The 17,336-nt window shown below is 49.1% G+C and overlaps 1 protein-coding gene across 1 annotated transcript in view; it reads right to left on the reverse strand.

The window, feature by feature from the left end:
• The window catches only part of LRRC8A (leucine rich repeat containing 8 VRAC subunit A), a 50,970-nt gene extending 33,932 nt beyond the window's left edge, over window positions 1-17,038 (reverse strand). The window contains exons 1-2 of the mRNA XM_078646274.1: window positions 16,789-17,038; window positions 1,724-1,850 (exon numbers count right to left, since the gene is read on the reverse strand). The gene's annotated coding sequence lies outside the window, so the exon portion shown is untranslated. The remainder of the gene's footprint in view (window positions 1-1,723; window positions 1,851-16,788) is intronic.
• Window positions 17,039-17,336: the final 298 nt, after the last annotated feature.

Below are 17,336 nucleotides of genomic sequence, written 5' to 3' on the forward strand. Positions count from 1 at the left end.
AGATTGGACGGTAGTTGTTAGGATCTGCCCCATCCAAGTTTGGCTTCCTCAGCAGGGGGAGAACAGATGCCAGTTTCCAACTTGTGGGGATTATACCCAAAGAGAACATTTGATTAAAAATAGGAGACAGCTGTAAGGCGAATAATTTTGGTAAAAGATGGAAGATTTTAGGAGGGTATAGGTCCATTGGGGAGCCAGATTTAGTGGACAGCAGAAGGTTAATGACCTCCTTGGTGGTCCGTGAAGGAAAGAACAACAGTTCAGTGGGGTCACTGAAGTCTAGGGGGCAAAGAAAATTTAACTGACTGGACTAGATGCAGCTAACGACGATAAAGTTTTTTTTAACAGTGAAACAGGAGAAGCCACTGTAAACCGCCTTAACTTTATCTTGGAAAAATGTAGCCAAAGAGTTACAGAATGTCAGATTTTTAGGTGACTGTGTTACTTCGGAACATTTGGCCAGCTTTTTTACCGTAGTAAAAAGTTATTTTGAGGAATTCTTTGCAGTTAGTATGGTTGCAGTAAAGTAACACGTTTTTTGCTCGTGCAAACATTTTTTTATACTCAAGCAAAGCTTGTTTATAGACAATTCTGTCCTTCGAATCGCAAGAAGTTCTCCACTTCCTTTCCAGACGGCGACATTTTTGTTTTTGTGATCTGAGGTTTTCTGAATTCCAGGGTTCGGAGGGTCTTAACCTATGACTAGTTATGGATTTAGCTGGTAACACCTGATCTGTTGCCCTCCTAAGCAGCTCATCAAAAGCAGCAGCTGCCATATTCAGATCCTCTATAAACTTTAGAGGGTTCTGAGATAGGGACTTTTCAAGAGTGTCTGCAGCCATCTTATTCCAAGGCCGCACATTTTCCCATTGCTTGTTTTGGGATTTCTCTAACCGTGAATATTGGAAGAGAAGTGAGAACAGGACAGCTTTATGGTCGGACCACACAAGCGGTAGCAATGGAAGGCATTTTAAGGACTTATTACTGGTGAACACTCCATCAAGCAGGTGTCCTCCAGAGTGCGTACTGCCAGTCACCTGCTGAGCGAGGCCACGGCTATTTGCGATGTGAATGAATTGTACTGCATCTCTGTCTAGTGAGTCCTCAAGGTGCAGGTTAAAACCACCCAAGAGCGTGAAGTCAGATGACTGGGATATTACATCCAGGGAGCTGCCTATAACCTTCAGGAAATCAGCCCGGGGGCCAGGGGGTCGGAAACATAGCACCCCATTGAAAGTATAGTGGTTATCTTTTAGAATTGTTAATACTTGTTCTCAACCACCTCCTCACACAGGTACATCGGACCCAAATGCAGCAGCATCATCATGGTGGAAGCAGCCGCTCAGAAACCCACTTGTACCCCTGCATGAAGATCTAGGAGCTCCTGACTATAACATCAGCACGCCCCTCATCTTTAAACCGCCCCCCACATCCAAACCAAAAGAGTGCAGCCTTGTGCCGAGGCTTGCAGTCGCTTCATGCGTCAGACAACTCACTCACCAACCATTCAAGCCACCGGCCCTTCTGATGGAGCTGTCCTTCTTTTTCCTCTCGTTAAACAATTGTGCTAATTCTTCAATGATCCATCAACCAATACCAGCAGTAACTTCCTATCGCTGCACTGTCCTCCATGCCAACCCTTAAGCGCCACAACCCACTCTATGAAGATGGTGCCTTAACTCTGCCCCAGTGCACATACCCCAAAGGCCCCCTCCCCACTTACCTTGATGATCCAGGGATGCTATCTGTATTGCTGCTGTCTGTGTGGCTGTGGGTAGAAGCCCCAGTGAGCGCTACCTTGGTTGGTTCCTGCTGCCCCACTCACTCGGTGCGCCATCGGACCTTCAGTCCTAGGAGGGACAAAAAAGGAGATGTATAAGGAAGGCAGGGGGGACACAGAAGGCATGGGCATACAGATGCAAACTCGTGGCACAGGTGCAGACTCACAGGCACAAGGGTTGACACAGTGGCAGACTTACAGGGGAGGAGCACTTGCCATTAATTGTGTGTATCAGGTCTGCACTCACTCCACCCGCATGAATGAGTCGATGCCAACACAATTTATTCCCATGTCCGTCTGTACCATGTAACTAAGAATTCAAATAGAATCTCTTGTTGAGGCGCTAAGTTGGCAAATAAATGAAATAAAATCTTTGCTTCCCCCGACATATCCAGTGTCTTCTACCACATCCATGAGAACCAAGATCCACGCCCAGAACCAACCTCCCTAAGATTGCATTGGGCTCCCAACCCCTCCTCAGCACCCTGCACCCGGCCGCCCACGTGCAGCTAATGATGAGGGGACTTGGTGCCAACCTGAGACTCCCTTTGCCCTGACGTTAACCCTAGGACCTTGGCTCCCAAAACCGAGTGGCCTGCCCGTGAGCAGTCCCCAACCGAAGTGCCCACTAGCCCCATTGGCTAACATTGGGACTCTGGTGGTGCAATTTGAGTGCCTAACTGGACCTTGGGGAATCTTGGTCCCAACGCCCGGAACTCATACTTGCAAGTCATTTACTTAACTGTAAACCTTTAACACTCTTTTTCCCCATCGGAACCAATGTTATGAGTTTTGTTCCTTAAAAATGTTGTGTTGAACTGTTGTTTTGTATGAAAGAAAATAAACTATGCTATAACTTAAGAACTGTCGTACTTACTGGTAAGTGACAAAGTCTAGTGTTTGATATCTTGGCATATCACCTCAAATATACAATGTAACTGAAAAGTAATCCAAGAGTAATCAAAAATCTTTCTGTATTTTGAACTGTTTCAAAAGTAATACAGCTCTGTAAAGATTGGATTACTGTGTACAGTCTTGCATTTGAAAGTATTTCTTACTTGCCTGAGCCAAGTCCTGCATTGTTCTACAAAATCAAGCCGAAGTATACCTTTTTATACTTACCTAATTGATCTGGATTCTGTCTGAGTGTGTGCATCAGCCTTGAATGAGTGAATACAATAAATGCTTAACACACCCTCTGGATAGGCCTAACTGCTTGCCTACTGTACCACAAAGAGAGCCGTTAGTACTTACCTAATGTAGCCTCTGCTATGCCTCTGGGGACCCCCTGGACTCTGTGCACACTATACCTTACTTTGGTATAGTATATAAAGAGCCAGCTTCCTACAACCACAGACACCAATTTCAACGAACTCCTTAAATGAATGGACATCAGCCTCACGCAGTTAATCTTACACTCCACGCACAGAGCAGGACACACACTGGACCCATCTTCACATCCAGCAACAGAATCAGATACAGCCACACCAGGGAACTCACATGGTCCGATTATTCCATGGTACACTTCACCATCAGCCTCCCCACACCCATGAAGAACCACCAAACACCCTCACCACATGGGAACTCAGCAGATCGAACATTACGTCCTTAATTAACTCTATTCACTCACGAGAGCCTACCGACGAGCGGTCTCATCGACTTTTCAAACCCAGAAGCGACGTGATTAGACACCAGCTCACCACCAGCCTCAACACCTCCATTGCCACCTTCCGACGCCTGGAAACACAGAGAATCAGACCCCCCTCCTCAAGAAACCCTTCACAGACCCCAGCGACCACCAAAACTGCTGCCCCATCTTGCTGATCGAGTGTCCCGCCAAAGTTCTGGAGAAAACGTAAATGTAAATCAATCAGGATTAAGAGCCAACCACAGCACCGAGACAGCCCAGATCGCCACGACAGACGACATCGGCACCCTACTCGACAGAGGTGAATCAGTCGCCCCGATCTTGCCGCAGACTTTGACGTCATCTCCCACCACTCATCAACCACCTGAACCAGATCAGAAGCAAAGACGATGCTGTCAGATGGATGGCATCTTTCCTAGGGGGATGCACCCAGACAATCTCTCTCCCACCCTCACCTTACAGCCCAAGAGCACCATCTGCGTCAATCCGCAAGATTCATCCCTCAGTCCCTCCCTCTTCAATACGTACAGGACACCGCTAACAGACATCGTCAGAACCCACGCCATCAACATAATTTCCTATGCCAACCACACCCAGCTCGACCTCTCACACTCAGATTCCACTATGACAAAAAACAACTTCCACAACTGCATGAAAAACGTCTCAGCCTGGATGAAGGAGAACTGCCTGAAGCTCAATAAAAACAAGGCCGAAGTGCTGATTTTCAGCAGCCACACCTCCCTCTGGAACGACTCCTGGGGGGGTTAACGGAACTTGGACCTACCACCACCCCAAAAGACCAGGCACGTAACCTCGCATTCTCCTGGACAGCGAACTCCCCATTAAACATTAGGTCGGCGCCATCTCCTCAGCTTGGTTTCACTCTCCACAGAATCTTCACATGGCTTTGGATCACCACCAGGAAAACAGTGACGCAGGCCCTCATCCCCAGCTGTCCGGCCTACGGCAACGCACTCTATGCAGACACCACCATCGAACTCTTGAGAAGACTCCAGAACACAACAGCCAGACTGATCCTCGACCTGCCCAAAATGACCCAGATCACCCAGCACCGGAGAGACCTCCACTGGCTCCCCGCCCAGAAGAGATGCCAAGTCAAGCTTCTGACAAGCGCATACAAAGTCCTCCATGACCAAGGACCGGCACACATGAACCACCACCTGAACTTCCACCAACCATCCAGAAACCTCTGCTCCGCTCATCCAGGCATAGCACAACCGGAGAACGGTCCGTCTCCCAACTGGCCACCAAATCCTGGAATGCGCGTCCTCTCCACCGTCGAGCATCACCCTAGTTGACACTTCAGGAAAGGTCTGAAGACCTGGCTCTTCGACTGAGACCAGCAGCCCGGGACATGGATACCCTCACGGGTGATAAGCTGCACTATACAAGTAGTGATTAATTGGTAGGAGAGAACACGGCTGTGTATCTGCACCGCACCCTTGTCTAGCCCATAAAGCTCCCCCGGGGAAGACAATGCAGCCGGGTTTCCGCACAGCACACGTATTTATTGCACTGACTTCCAGAGGGGAAGAGAAGGTAGCTGTGTTTCTGCACAGCACATGTGCCTAGTGCCCAGACCCCTTTCCCAGGGGTAGAGAAGGCAGCTGTGTTTCTGCACAGCACATGTGCCTAGTGCCCAGACCCCTTTCCCAGGGGAAGGAATGCAGCTTTGTTTCGGCACACTTGCCGCTGTGCTTCTTCACAGCCAGCTACCTTGTGCACAGACATAATTCCCTGAGGGAAGGAAATGCAGCGTTGTTTCAGCAACCACCCCTGCCTGGTGGACAGATCTCCCAAAGGAAGAGAAAGCTGCTATCTTGGTGCGCAGAGGTTCTAGTCCCTGCGGTCCCATACTGACAAACGGCATCATGTCTTGGCAAAAACTCAACAGATACCAGAGAGGTGGTAAAATCAGAGCACCCACAATGCTGTGCCAGGGACCAGACATACCCACGGTTCCTCAGTTCTCCTTATCTTGAGGCAACGTGAAACAAATTAACTTTTTACACTGAAATTCTACACAGATAAACAGAAGACAGTTAAAAATCAATCAGTGGGAGAGCCTGGCTGCATCCAAGACAAAAGGAATTTCCTGCTGTGGAGAGCAGGATGCGCCGTGATGCACAAAGGAAGATGCAGTGAGGGTGCCAAGGACGGAGGACAGAAGGGGCTTCGGTGCCAAGGCCAGGGTGGGCTGTGGTGTACACAGGGAGATGCAGTGAGGGTGCCAAGGACGGAGGGCAGGAGGGGCTTCGGTGCCAAGGCCAGGGTGGGCTGTGGTGTACACAGGGAGATGCAGTGAGGGTGCCAAGGACAGAGGGCAGGAGGGGCTTCGGTGCCAAGGCCAGGGTGGGCTGTGGTGTACACAGGGAGATGCAGTGCAGGTGCCAAGGACGGAGGGCAGGAGGGGCTTCGGTCAAGGGGACATTCGGACACCCCATTGTTGGTGGTACGTGGATGGTCACCAGTCCCAGTGATGGATGATGTCACAATGAGAAGTGATTGTCGAATCAGACTTGGTCAAATACCCAGGAGCTTCTCACGCCTGTACCCAGGGGTTCCTCACACCCAGGAGCACCTCACACCTGCACCCAGGGGTTCCTCACACCCAGGAGCTTCTCACGCCTGCACCCAGGGGTTCCTCACACCCAGGAGCTTCTCACGCCTGTACCCAGGGGTTCTTCACACCCAGGAGCTTCTCACGCCTGTACCCAGGGGTTCCTCACACCCAGGAGCTTCTCACGCATGTACCCAGGGGTTCCTCACACCCAGGAGCTTCTCACGCCTGTACCCAGGGGTTCCTCACACCCAGGAGCTTCTCACGCCTGCACCCAGGGGTTCCTCACACCCAGGAGCTTCTCACGCCTGTACCCAGGGGTTCTTCACACCCAGGAGCTTCTCACGCCTGAACCCAGGGGTTCCTCACACCCAGGAGCTTCTCACGCTTGTACCCAGGGGTTCCTCACACCCAGGAGCTTCTCACGCCTGTACCCAGGGGTTCCTCACACCCAGGAGCTTCTCACGCCTGTACCCTGGCTAAAACTGCCCTGTGGTTCTGGTCTCCTGTGTAAAAGTCCTCGAGTCCTGGAGAGTATGGAGCGGAATGGATGAGTCCAGAGCCCTTTTCATAATTGGGCCTTAATGCCATCTGCACATTACACATGATCACAGGGACTCCTCCAGGCCCGAGGTTCTGACCGAATCATTTCACCATGCACGTTCAAATGAAAGAAAACTTTGAAAAATGCATGAAATGCTGCCAAAAAGGCACAAAATGTATCCCTTTTCACTCGATTAATTTTAATTGGGTAAATGCAGTTGACAGCTATGAACATCAGATACTCGAAACCCCATGGCCTCTGGCTGCACAGCTTCGACAAGCTACTCTTCATTCCAAGTTTTTTCTTCTGGGAAAGATCTTGTTTCCCATGCGCTGTATTTATACTTAAACCTACAGTGCGCCCCCCACACATTTTCATTTGATCAGCTTCGCATGTTTACCATTAGCATACATGTGGTGAATATATATATATATATATATATATATATATATATATATATATATATATATATATATATATTTATTTTTGAGTACTGTATTGGAAAAGAGTAAAATGTTTACATTGAGAAAATTATCAAAGTTTACATGAGCAAAAGCACTTGTTTCTATATTATGGTTCCCATAGGCACAGGCACTTTCTCAAAGGGGGTAATTCCTCTTTTTAAAGGATATGAAGCTTTTATTGTGCGTAAATTGTAGTAATTGTTTTTTCCCGTACAGAATTCTAGTTTGTTTTTCTTTTTTCTTTGTTGGAAATGCAGAATTTGTAAAAATGAAGCGCTAGCACTTTTCATTTTTTGCAAGAACAGATAAAATACTGGAAAGGGCACTTGCCAAAAAACGTCGAAGGAAAAACTTCTAGTGTAAATTCTTTTAAATAAGCACTAGCACTTTAATTGTAGAATGTATGCACATGGGAATTTATGAAATGAATATTCCCAATTAATATATATAGCCAAAATGTGAAAAAGATAGTAAAAAGAAAAATATCTTTTTGTAAAGAATGTGCAACAATAATCATTGCCATGAGGTTGAATGCCTAGTGATTACTGCGAAGTAATACGTTAAAATATGGCCGCCGTATTCCAGATAATTGTGGTCTATCGTTAAACACGGAGTCCATTCTCTGTTTTTACTACCTCTGTGAAGTGTATTTTAATCGGGTAAAAGTGGTGGTGAAATTTTATGAGCAGGGGAGCGTGACTCCCGAAACACGTCGATGTAATTTGTCATTTTAAACAAAATAAAAGGACTTTCTCAACCTACCACGGAGTGCCGGATGATTTTCTACTTGATTTGGATAAACCTTATAACCAATATTGAGCGGCGTGACGGATCGCCGCTGTAACCGGCACCACCAGCGCTTTGGAAGCACGCCAGCACAACACGTCGAAACTTGGAATTACACAGAGACAGGCGCGCCCCCCGGAATTGCTTTCAAGTGGAACCCGGATATGAGGAGTGAGCGGAGCTGCGTCTGGTTTGCTGGGAGTTCGGGGTCGGAGGATCGCGGAAACCCGGTAAGGCGGCGCGGCTGCATATCTCCTCACTAGGCGGGGGATACTACGCGGCACCGGGAGCTGGGTCATACTATTCGGTCGCACATTTGTGATTGTGCGCGACCATTCCGTTCTGGAGCAAGAGCGGACAGAATTGGGATAAAAGCACGAACTTGGTTGGAAGTCCAGTAACAGAAAAATGAGTGATGAAGAATGTGCAGCCAGGGAATTAGAAGCCCATAAACTCTTCGAAGAGACAATGCGACATGTGTATAAGGAAAGAGGGGCGGCTGCCTCAACAGGGAATACTGATTTAACACAACAACTGCAAAGTTATGAGAAATTGAAAAAGAGGGAGATCTCACGGTGGTGGGAAGTTGCTTCCCACCGTAAATATCTGGAAGTGAACCGTGTCCCGCGGGGATTAAGAATCATGATCACCCCCTCATATGAAAACCCCGACGTTGAGATGCTCGGAGAATAGCGCAGCCAGTTCTGCTAACATGGTGCGCATTTTACTAAAGTATGCAGAAAAAGAACGTATAGAAGTAGTGGCAAAAATCAAAGAACTAAGTGAGATCCTTGACAAAAATTAAGACAAGGCGCGTATCAATAAGTTCAAAACAGACTTAAAAGGCAAGCTGGATAAATATGAAAGGCGCATAAAGGATAGGAAAGCCACGAAATTTACCAGGGATCGTATTGACCACGAATCTGGCCGAATTTATACTTTTGCACAGAAATTCGACTTGGCAAGACGTCAAAAAATTCAGTGTGGCCAAGTAGATCAGCATACTGCCTACCAGAGCGAAGTAAGCTCAGATACTGGTTCAGAGCAAGAATTAGATGAACCAGGGCGAAGGGGATCCGGAGATGTGAGACTAGCTGTTACGGAGGAATTCCATTTTATGTTGATGGAACAACAGTCAGACCATCGTATGGGAAGGGGGTGGGTGGGAAGAGGCCGAGGAAGAGGAGACAAAGGCAGGGTGAGGGATACAGGAGGAGGGCAAGGAGGGCAAATAAAGAGAACATTGCGCTCGAATACATGGAAGTAATCAATATACCAAATGATAATGCAACTATTATTAACTTGAGTTCTGTGGAGATAACAGAGGATGAAAAAGCAATATTGAGTCTGGGACTATCCTATTGTGACAGCAATGAATGTAATTACCCAAACAGTAGAATGGACCTATATCAATACATCCGAAAACTCAAGCTATCGAAAATGCATTCAGGAAAACATATTAATATCCCTCAATCTGAAGAACGTAATCCGGCCTCGGATAATGATACAAATATCTTGAGTGTCAATGACATACCGGCACTAGAAGACATGATAATCCTACTTGATGACACGTTTCTGACGGAAAACGAGGAAATGTTGGGATTGGGATCTGGCTTAAAAGCAAGTGATCATACACCTTTCAGAGCACCATCCAGATTTTTACCATAAACTGTTAGGGATAATCTGGACATCTTTGGAGAGAATGTAACAAGGGATCTAAAAAAGTTGTATATTGTGGAAAATCAGAAAAAACATAAAATGGATTCCAGGAAAGCTTTATTTCACAAGACAGTGAAGAAACTACAGGATGAAGATGGACTCCTTATCAAACCCTCAGATAAAGGGGGAAATGTTGGTTTGTGGGGGAGGGAGCAGTATAAAAAAAGAAGCTCTTAGTCAATTGCAGGATTGTAGTTGTTATAGTAAAATCAATCCCAAAGAGTATGATAAGGTAATGGTAGACTTCTTTGGAAGGCTAGATACTTGGAGGGATGAAGGGCTCCTCAGCTGGGATGAGCATAAGTTTATCGAAAGAGAAAAACCGACTATCCCAGCATTTTACATGCTCCCTAAAATACATAAGAACCCCACTAGTCCACGAGGGAGACCTATCATTTCATCTTGTGGTAGTCTATTTGAGAATGCTTCCTGTTACATAGATTACTTTCTTAATCCAATAGGTAGGTCCCTTCCCTCATATATTAAAGATTCGACCGATTTTTTAAAATGTATTTTTGACATCTGATGGGACAATGAAACTATGGTTCTACTGACATTAGATAGCTCTACGTTGTATACTAGTATTAGACACGTAGATGGATTGAGAGCGAGCGAATATTATCTTAATAGAAGACCAGCTCGCTTTGCTGCCCAAAACAGAATGATCCTGGAACTGATGGAATGGTGCCTCACAAAGAATATATTTTTATTTGGTAACGATTTCTTCTTACAGGAAAGGGGGACCGCAATGGGCACCTGTTTCGCCCCGAGTTATGCCAACTTACATCTCGGCTGGTGGGAGGAACGGGTGCTCGGGGGCAGTCCCCTGGACCATTGGACTGAACATGTTCTGCTGTGTGTCAGATTCATCGATGACGTCTTCGTGCTGTGGCAGGGCACGGAGGCGGACATCGAACTATTTATTGGTGACCTTAACCAAAACTCCATAAATTTGGAGTTTGTGGGTAACTATAGTAAGACCACAATAGATTTTTTAGATGTCAGAATAAGTCCAAGTAATGATAAATTGGAAACAACCGTTTTTCGAAAAACAACTGCTGGGAATTCCGTTTTCCATGCGGACAGCGCTCATCCTGCCGCATTAATTAGAAGTATCCCTTTTGGGGAATACTATAGAGCAAGGAGAGCATGTAGCAGTGAAGAAGAGTTCGATAAAATTGAAAAAGAGATGACCTGTAGATTCATCCAAAAAGAGTATAAACCAGGAATTCTAAAAGGAGCAGCCAGCAAAGCTAGGAATCTAATGCGACATAAGATTTTATTTGAACCTTCAAGGACCAAAAAACAGCAGGAACAGGATAAACTCCAGGGGAACCAGACGAACTCTAGATTTATTACCACCTTTAATGTAAAACATAAGGAAGTAAGATCAATTTTAAAGAAACACTGGTATCTTGTAAAAAATGACCAAGTGCTAGGCACTAGAGTCTGGAAAAATCCAGAGATCACTTACAGAAAATCTAAATCTTTAAAAGATTTAATTGTTAACAGTGAATTTCTGGAGAAAAAGAAGGGTTCATCTAATTGGCTGAACAGAAACCAGGCTTTCAGAAATGTGCTAAGTGTAAGGTATGCCATCATGGCATGAATCAAACAAGCCTTAAAACATTTTTTAATAAAACCATTACCATCAGGAGTTTCATGACTTGTAAAAGCAGTTTTGTTGTTTATCTGTTACAATGTTCATGCCCAAAAATATACATAGGTAGTACGACTCTACCTGTCCATCAAAGAATCCTCCAACACAGGCGCGCAATTGTCAACCAAGACAGAACGTATCCCGTTGCGAGACATTTTGAGTCCCATCACCAGAGTAACCCTGAGAGTCTGCAATATACTTGTATAGCAGAAGTCCCCAAGAGAAAGAGAGGGGGGACAGAGAAAGGGAACTCCGGAAGTTAGAGACATGTTTTATTCTGGATTTTAACTGTAAGGAACCATATGGGCTCAATGTGGACGAGGATCTTTATACATGTCTGTCTTGAGGAATGTAAAAGAATATGATGAAGAGCTGAAACGTTGATTTGCACTTGTAACCATGAACTGATTGTTTTTAACTAGGAATATTTTTTCTTTTAATAGTGGTAGTATTTTTGATACATATATGAAATGGACCAGCGTATTAAGATTGTTCTTGCATTATAGGAATTATTATGCATTTGCACTTTATGATAAAATTGCCTTTTTAGTACGGTTAAGTAATGGAATATTATATTAGTATAGAGTGGAAATGTTTACTATAAGAGAGATGAATTTAGTTTACATAAGCACATGCACTTTATTTTTTGAGTACTGTATTGGAAAAGAGTGAAATGTTTACATTGAGAAAATGATCAAAGTTTACATGAGCCCAAGCACTTTTTTCTATATTATGGTTCCCATAGGCACAAGCACTTTCTCAAAGGGGGTAATTCCTCTTTTTAAAGGATATGAAGCTTTTATTGTGCGAAAATTATAGTAATTGTTTTTTCCTGAATTCTAGTTTGTTTTTCTTTTTTCTTTGTTGGAAATGCATAATTTGTAAAAATGAAGCGCTAGCACTTTTCATTTTTTGCAAGAACAGATAAAATACTGGAAAGGGCACTTGCCAAAAAACGTCGAAGGAAAAACTTCTAGTGTAAACTCTTTTAAATAAGCACTAGCACTTTAATTGTAGAATGTATGCACATGGGAATTTATTAAATTAATATTCCCAATTATTATATATAGCCAAAATGTGAAAAAGATAGTAAAAAGAAAAATATCTTTTTGTAAAGAATGTGCAACAATAATCATTGCAATGAGGTTGAATGCCTAGTGATTACTGCGAAGTAATTCGTTAAAATATGGCAGCCGTATTCCAGATAATTGTGGACTATCGTTAAACACAGAATCCCTTCTCTGTTTTTACTACCTCTGTGAAGTGTATTTTATTCGGGTAAAAATGGTGGTGAAACATCGTGAGCAAGGGAGCGTGACTCGCGAAACGCGTCAATGTAATTTGTCATTTTAAACAAAATAAAAGGACTTTCTCAACCTACCTCGGAGTGCCGGATGAGCAAGGACTTTACGTCCGAAACGCGTCTGAGGGCTTGTACCACGAATGAAATAAAGCATTTTTGAAATTTGAAAGACTGACTCCGGCGATATTTTTGGGAAGTTTGCGTACCTGTCGGTGCGGTCAGGCACATTGAAGACAAGTTTGGATTTATATATATATATATATATATATATATATATATATATATATAATTTGTGCTGCTACATATACAGTATATTAAATGCACATTTTGTTTTGTTGTAAAACGTGGCCGTCGATCCCGCCATGTCCTGCTGAGGTGTGTGATTCGCGAAATAGCAAAAGACAAGACAGGTCAATCTGTGCCATGAGCGTCACACGTGGTCAATGTTAATGAAAGTGGCTTTGGAGTGAGTGAGGACAGACAGGCATGAATCAAGGGGACATTCGAACACCCCCATTGTTGGTGGGACGTGGATGGTCACCAGTCCTAGTAGTGGATGATGTCACAATGAGAAGTGATTGTCGAATCAGACTTGGTGAAATAAAGCAATATTCCGATGACCTCATTGTTGTTGCATCAATGGTGAATGGCTCAAGTTGTGTGTGATGTCATAATGGGTCTCTCTTGTGGAACCAGATCTGATCAATCAAAGCAACTCTGATGACCTCATTGTTGGTGCATCAATGGTGAATGGCTCAAGCTGCGGGTGATGTCATAATGGGTCTCATGTGGAACCAGATGTGATCAATCACAGCGACTCTGATGGCATCATTGCTGGTGGGACGAATGGCTATCAGACCAAGAATTGGAAGAAAAATGTAAGAGTCTCCCTTGTCGAACCAGACCGGATCAGACAAAGCCACACTCCGATGTCCTTGCTGTTGGTGATTCACGATTGGTGAAAGACGCCATGATGGTTTCAAAACTAACTCAGACGCCATCATACAAAGCAACATTCTTTTATCCTCATTAATGATGATACATCCCATATAAACAGACCCTCTAATGAAAGATGTCACAGTGAGACTCCAATGTCCACTGGGCTCCTCAAATAGCTGCTGGAAACGCCGAGTTCGGCTTTTGCACATAGTGGGAATATCAAAACAGTGTCCAGCAGCAGACTGCTCTGGGACTTGGAACTGCTAGCCCCAAGACAGCACAATGCCACAAAAAAACAGGATGACTAGCAACCCTGTGCTTTTGTGCTTGGCTTAACCTATGATCCAGGATGTTCCCACAAAGGAGAATAAAGCAAACAAACACTCCCAGACACTTTAAACATGCCTATGCCAAAGGGTAAGAATACTCTGCTCAACCAGTTTCTGTTGATTTAAGGCTGAAAAGAAATGATTACAAGTAACCCCTCGCCGCCACACAGCTCCCCCTGTGTGCCCTGAGCCCGCTGCTGCCGCTCGCATTGGTTCGTGCCTCGCATATCCCTCATTGCTTGCATTCTGCTCTGTTATCGTTTAGTACTGTATTTAGCACTGTGGCATTCTGCTCTGTTATTGTTTAGTACTGTTGTCTTGCCCGTTCTCATATTACGTTAGCGCTGTTGTCTTTTTCCCTCTGTGCCCTCTATTTTGCCTTCTGTAACCCCCGCCCGCTCCCCCCTTCATTTTCCCGCCGCTGCGTCCCTCGCGGCCCCGCTCTCCCATTTGCCGCCCCGCTCCCACCTCCCAGCTGCTCCTCCCTCCCACATCCCCTCATATGGTGGCCGCCCAGCGGACATGCGCAGCGGGCGTGCCTATGGCAAGCTAGTCCGCGCCCAGCGCCAGGACTCCTGGCCCCCGAGAACGCCACGATGCCCGCCTCTGCTACGACCCCAGCCCTCTCCACGCACTCAACGCCAGACGATCACGCACCTGCTGCCTGGCCGCCCTGAAGCGCACCCAAGGACCCTTCTCCTGCCAGAACTGCAGCTTCACCAGCATACGGCCCGCCAACCCACCTACCAAAGAACCCAACTACCTCAGATGCATCCTTCTCAGCACCCGCTTCGCACGCAAACACGCCGTTGAACTCTGGGACCTACTTGACTCCAACAGCCCAGACATAGCCTTCCTGACGGAGACCCGGCTGAACTCCTCCTCGGCACTAGAAATCGCCATACGCATACCGGAAGGCTACAAGATCACCCGCAAGGACCGCACCAACGGAGGAGGAATCGCCTTCGTCCACAGGAACACTCAAAATCTCGACAAACATCGACGAGACCCTCAGCACCACCGAACACCTGCACTTCCAGATCCACACCGACCCCAACACCAGCCTCAGAGGAACCCTCGTCTACAGACCCTCCCAGATCTCGACCACAGTTCAGCGACTCCATCGCCGACTTCGTCAGCACACACGCCCTCGCCTCCACAGACTACATCCTCCTCTGGGACCTGAACTTCCATCTCCAGAACAACAACGACTCCAACTCTTCCACCCTGATCGGCAAACTCGCCAGCCTCGGACTCAGACAACTCGTCACAACACCCACCCACTCCCCCGGCCACACGCTTGACCCCAACTTCACCGCAAGCCCCAACGTCTCCTTCAAAAGCGCACACTGAACTCCACTGGACCGACCATCGCTGCATCTCCTTCACCTTCTGGAAACCCACCTGACACCACCGCACCCAACAGATCCCCCGCCGCTGCCACCCCTGTACCGGGGGGGGGGGGGGAGATCTTCACCCCTGGACCCTGGGGGAGGGGGGGGGGGGGATCTTCACCCCTGGAGACCCGGGGGGGGGGGGCGGGATCTTCACCCCTGGACCCTGGGGGGGGGGGGGGATCTTCACCCCTGGACCCTGGGGGGGGGGGGGGGGATCTTTACCCCTGGACCCTGGGGGGGGGGGGATCTTCACCCCTGGACCCTGGGGGGGGGGGGGGGGGGGGGGATCTTCACGCCTGGACCCTGGGGGGGGGATATTCACCCCTGGACCCTGGGGGGGGGGATCTTCACCCCTGGAGACCCGGGGGGGCGGGATCTTCACCCCTGGAGACCCGGGGGGGGGGCGGGATCTTCACCCCTGGACCCTGGGGGGGGGGGGGGATCTTCACCCCTGGACCCTGGGGGGGGGGGGGGATCTTCACCCCTGGACCCTGGGGGGGGGATCTTCACCCCTGGACCCTGGGGGGGGGGGGGATCTTCACCCCTGGACCCTGGGGGGGGGGGGTCTTCACCCCTGGACCCTGGGGGGGGGGGGATCTTCACCCCTGGACCCTGGGGGGGGGGGGGGGATCTTCACCCCTGGACCCGGGGGGGGGGGGATCTTCACCCCTGGACCCGGGGGGGGGGGGATCTTCACCCCTGGACCCTGGGGGGGGGGGTTCTTCACCCCTGGACCCTGGGGGGGGGGATCTTTACCCCTGGACCCTGGGGGGGGGGATCTTTACCCCTGGACCCTGGGGGGGGGGATCTTTACCCCTTGACCCTGGGGGGGGGATATTCACCCCTGGACCCTGGGGGGGGGGATATTCACCCCTGGACCCTGGGGGGGGGGGGGATCTTCACCCCTGGACCCTGGGGGGGGGGGGGGGATCTTCACCCCTGGACCCTGGGGGGGGGGGGATATTCACCCCTGGACCCTGGGGGGGGGATATTCACCCCTGGACCCTGGGGGGGGGATATTCACCCCTGGACCCTGGGGGGGGGGAATCTTCACCCCTGGACCCTGGGGGGGGGGGGATCTTCACCCCTGGACCCTGGGGGGGGGGGGGGGGGGGGGGATCTTCACCCCTGGACCCTGGGGGGGGGGGGGGATCTTCACCCCTGGACCCTGGGGGGGGGGGGATATTCACCCCTGGACCCTGGGGGGGGGAATCTTCACCCCTGGACCCTGGGGGGGGGGGGGTCTTCACCCCTGGACCCTGGGGGGGGGGAATCTTCACCCCTGGACCCTGGGGGGGGGGGATCTTCACCCCTGGACCCTGGGGGGGGGATCTTCACCCCTGGAGGGGGGGGGATCTTCACCCCTGGAGGGGGGGGGGGATCTTCACCCCTGGACCCTGGGGGGGGGATCTTCACCCCTGGACCCTGGGGGGGGGGATCTTCACCCCTGGAGGGGGGGGGGGATCTTCACCCCTGGACCCTGGGGGGGGGATCTTCACCCCTGGACCCGGGGGGGGGATCCTCACGCCTCGGGATCTTCCCCCCCCCCCCATACCCTGGGAGCTCTTCTTTCCTCTCAGCCCCGCCTCCCCTGGCCCCCACACACGAGCTCCCTCTCCTCGCCCCCTCGTCCTGTACCTGTCTGGAGCAGCTCCGGGCGCAGGCAGCGGCTCCCCCGTGTCCAGGCGTCGGGGCCCCGCGGACGCTCCTTCCAGGCCGGGACCGAGAACCGGAGACCGAGCAGCAGGCCGAGAATGAAGCAAGCACCATCACCCGTGGAAAGAGGCCCAGAGCAGGCCGCGCCCACACAACGACGACAGCAGAGAACCAAAGCGAGACTCAGGCCTGAGCCGAGCTGCGGCCCGCCCGGGGCCGCCTGAGGAGCCGCACACTGACAGAATGATCACCGGGCACTAGATTACCCAAGACCGCGGCGCCTGCGAGCCTGTCGGGCCGGCGTGTTCGTGCCGCCTCCCTCCATGTGTAAGGTGTGTGAATGACCAGACTCGGGCCGGCTCTCCAAAGCCGCACTGCTCAAGAATAGATACTGGGGCCGGGCCTTGGAAAGAAGCCAAATGTTTATGTCAACATAGGCCGCTCGCCTAGTCTAAGATGGCCGCCGACCCAATCCAAAATGGCCGCCGACCCAATCCAAGATGGCGGCACTTGAAGATCCTGGCTCGTTG

Source organism: Lissotriton helveticus, chromosome 5_1, assembly GCF_964261635.1.
Source record: "Lissotriton helveticus chromosome 5_1, aLisHel1.1, whole genome shotgun sequence".
Lineage (NCBI taxonomy): Eukaryota > Metazoa > Chordata > Amphibia > Caudata > Salamandridae > Lissotriton > Lissotriton helveticus.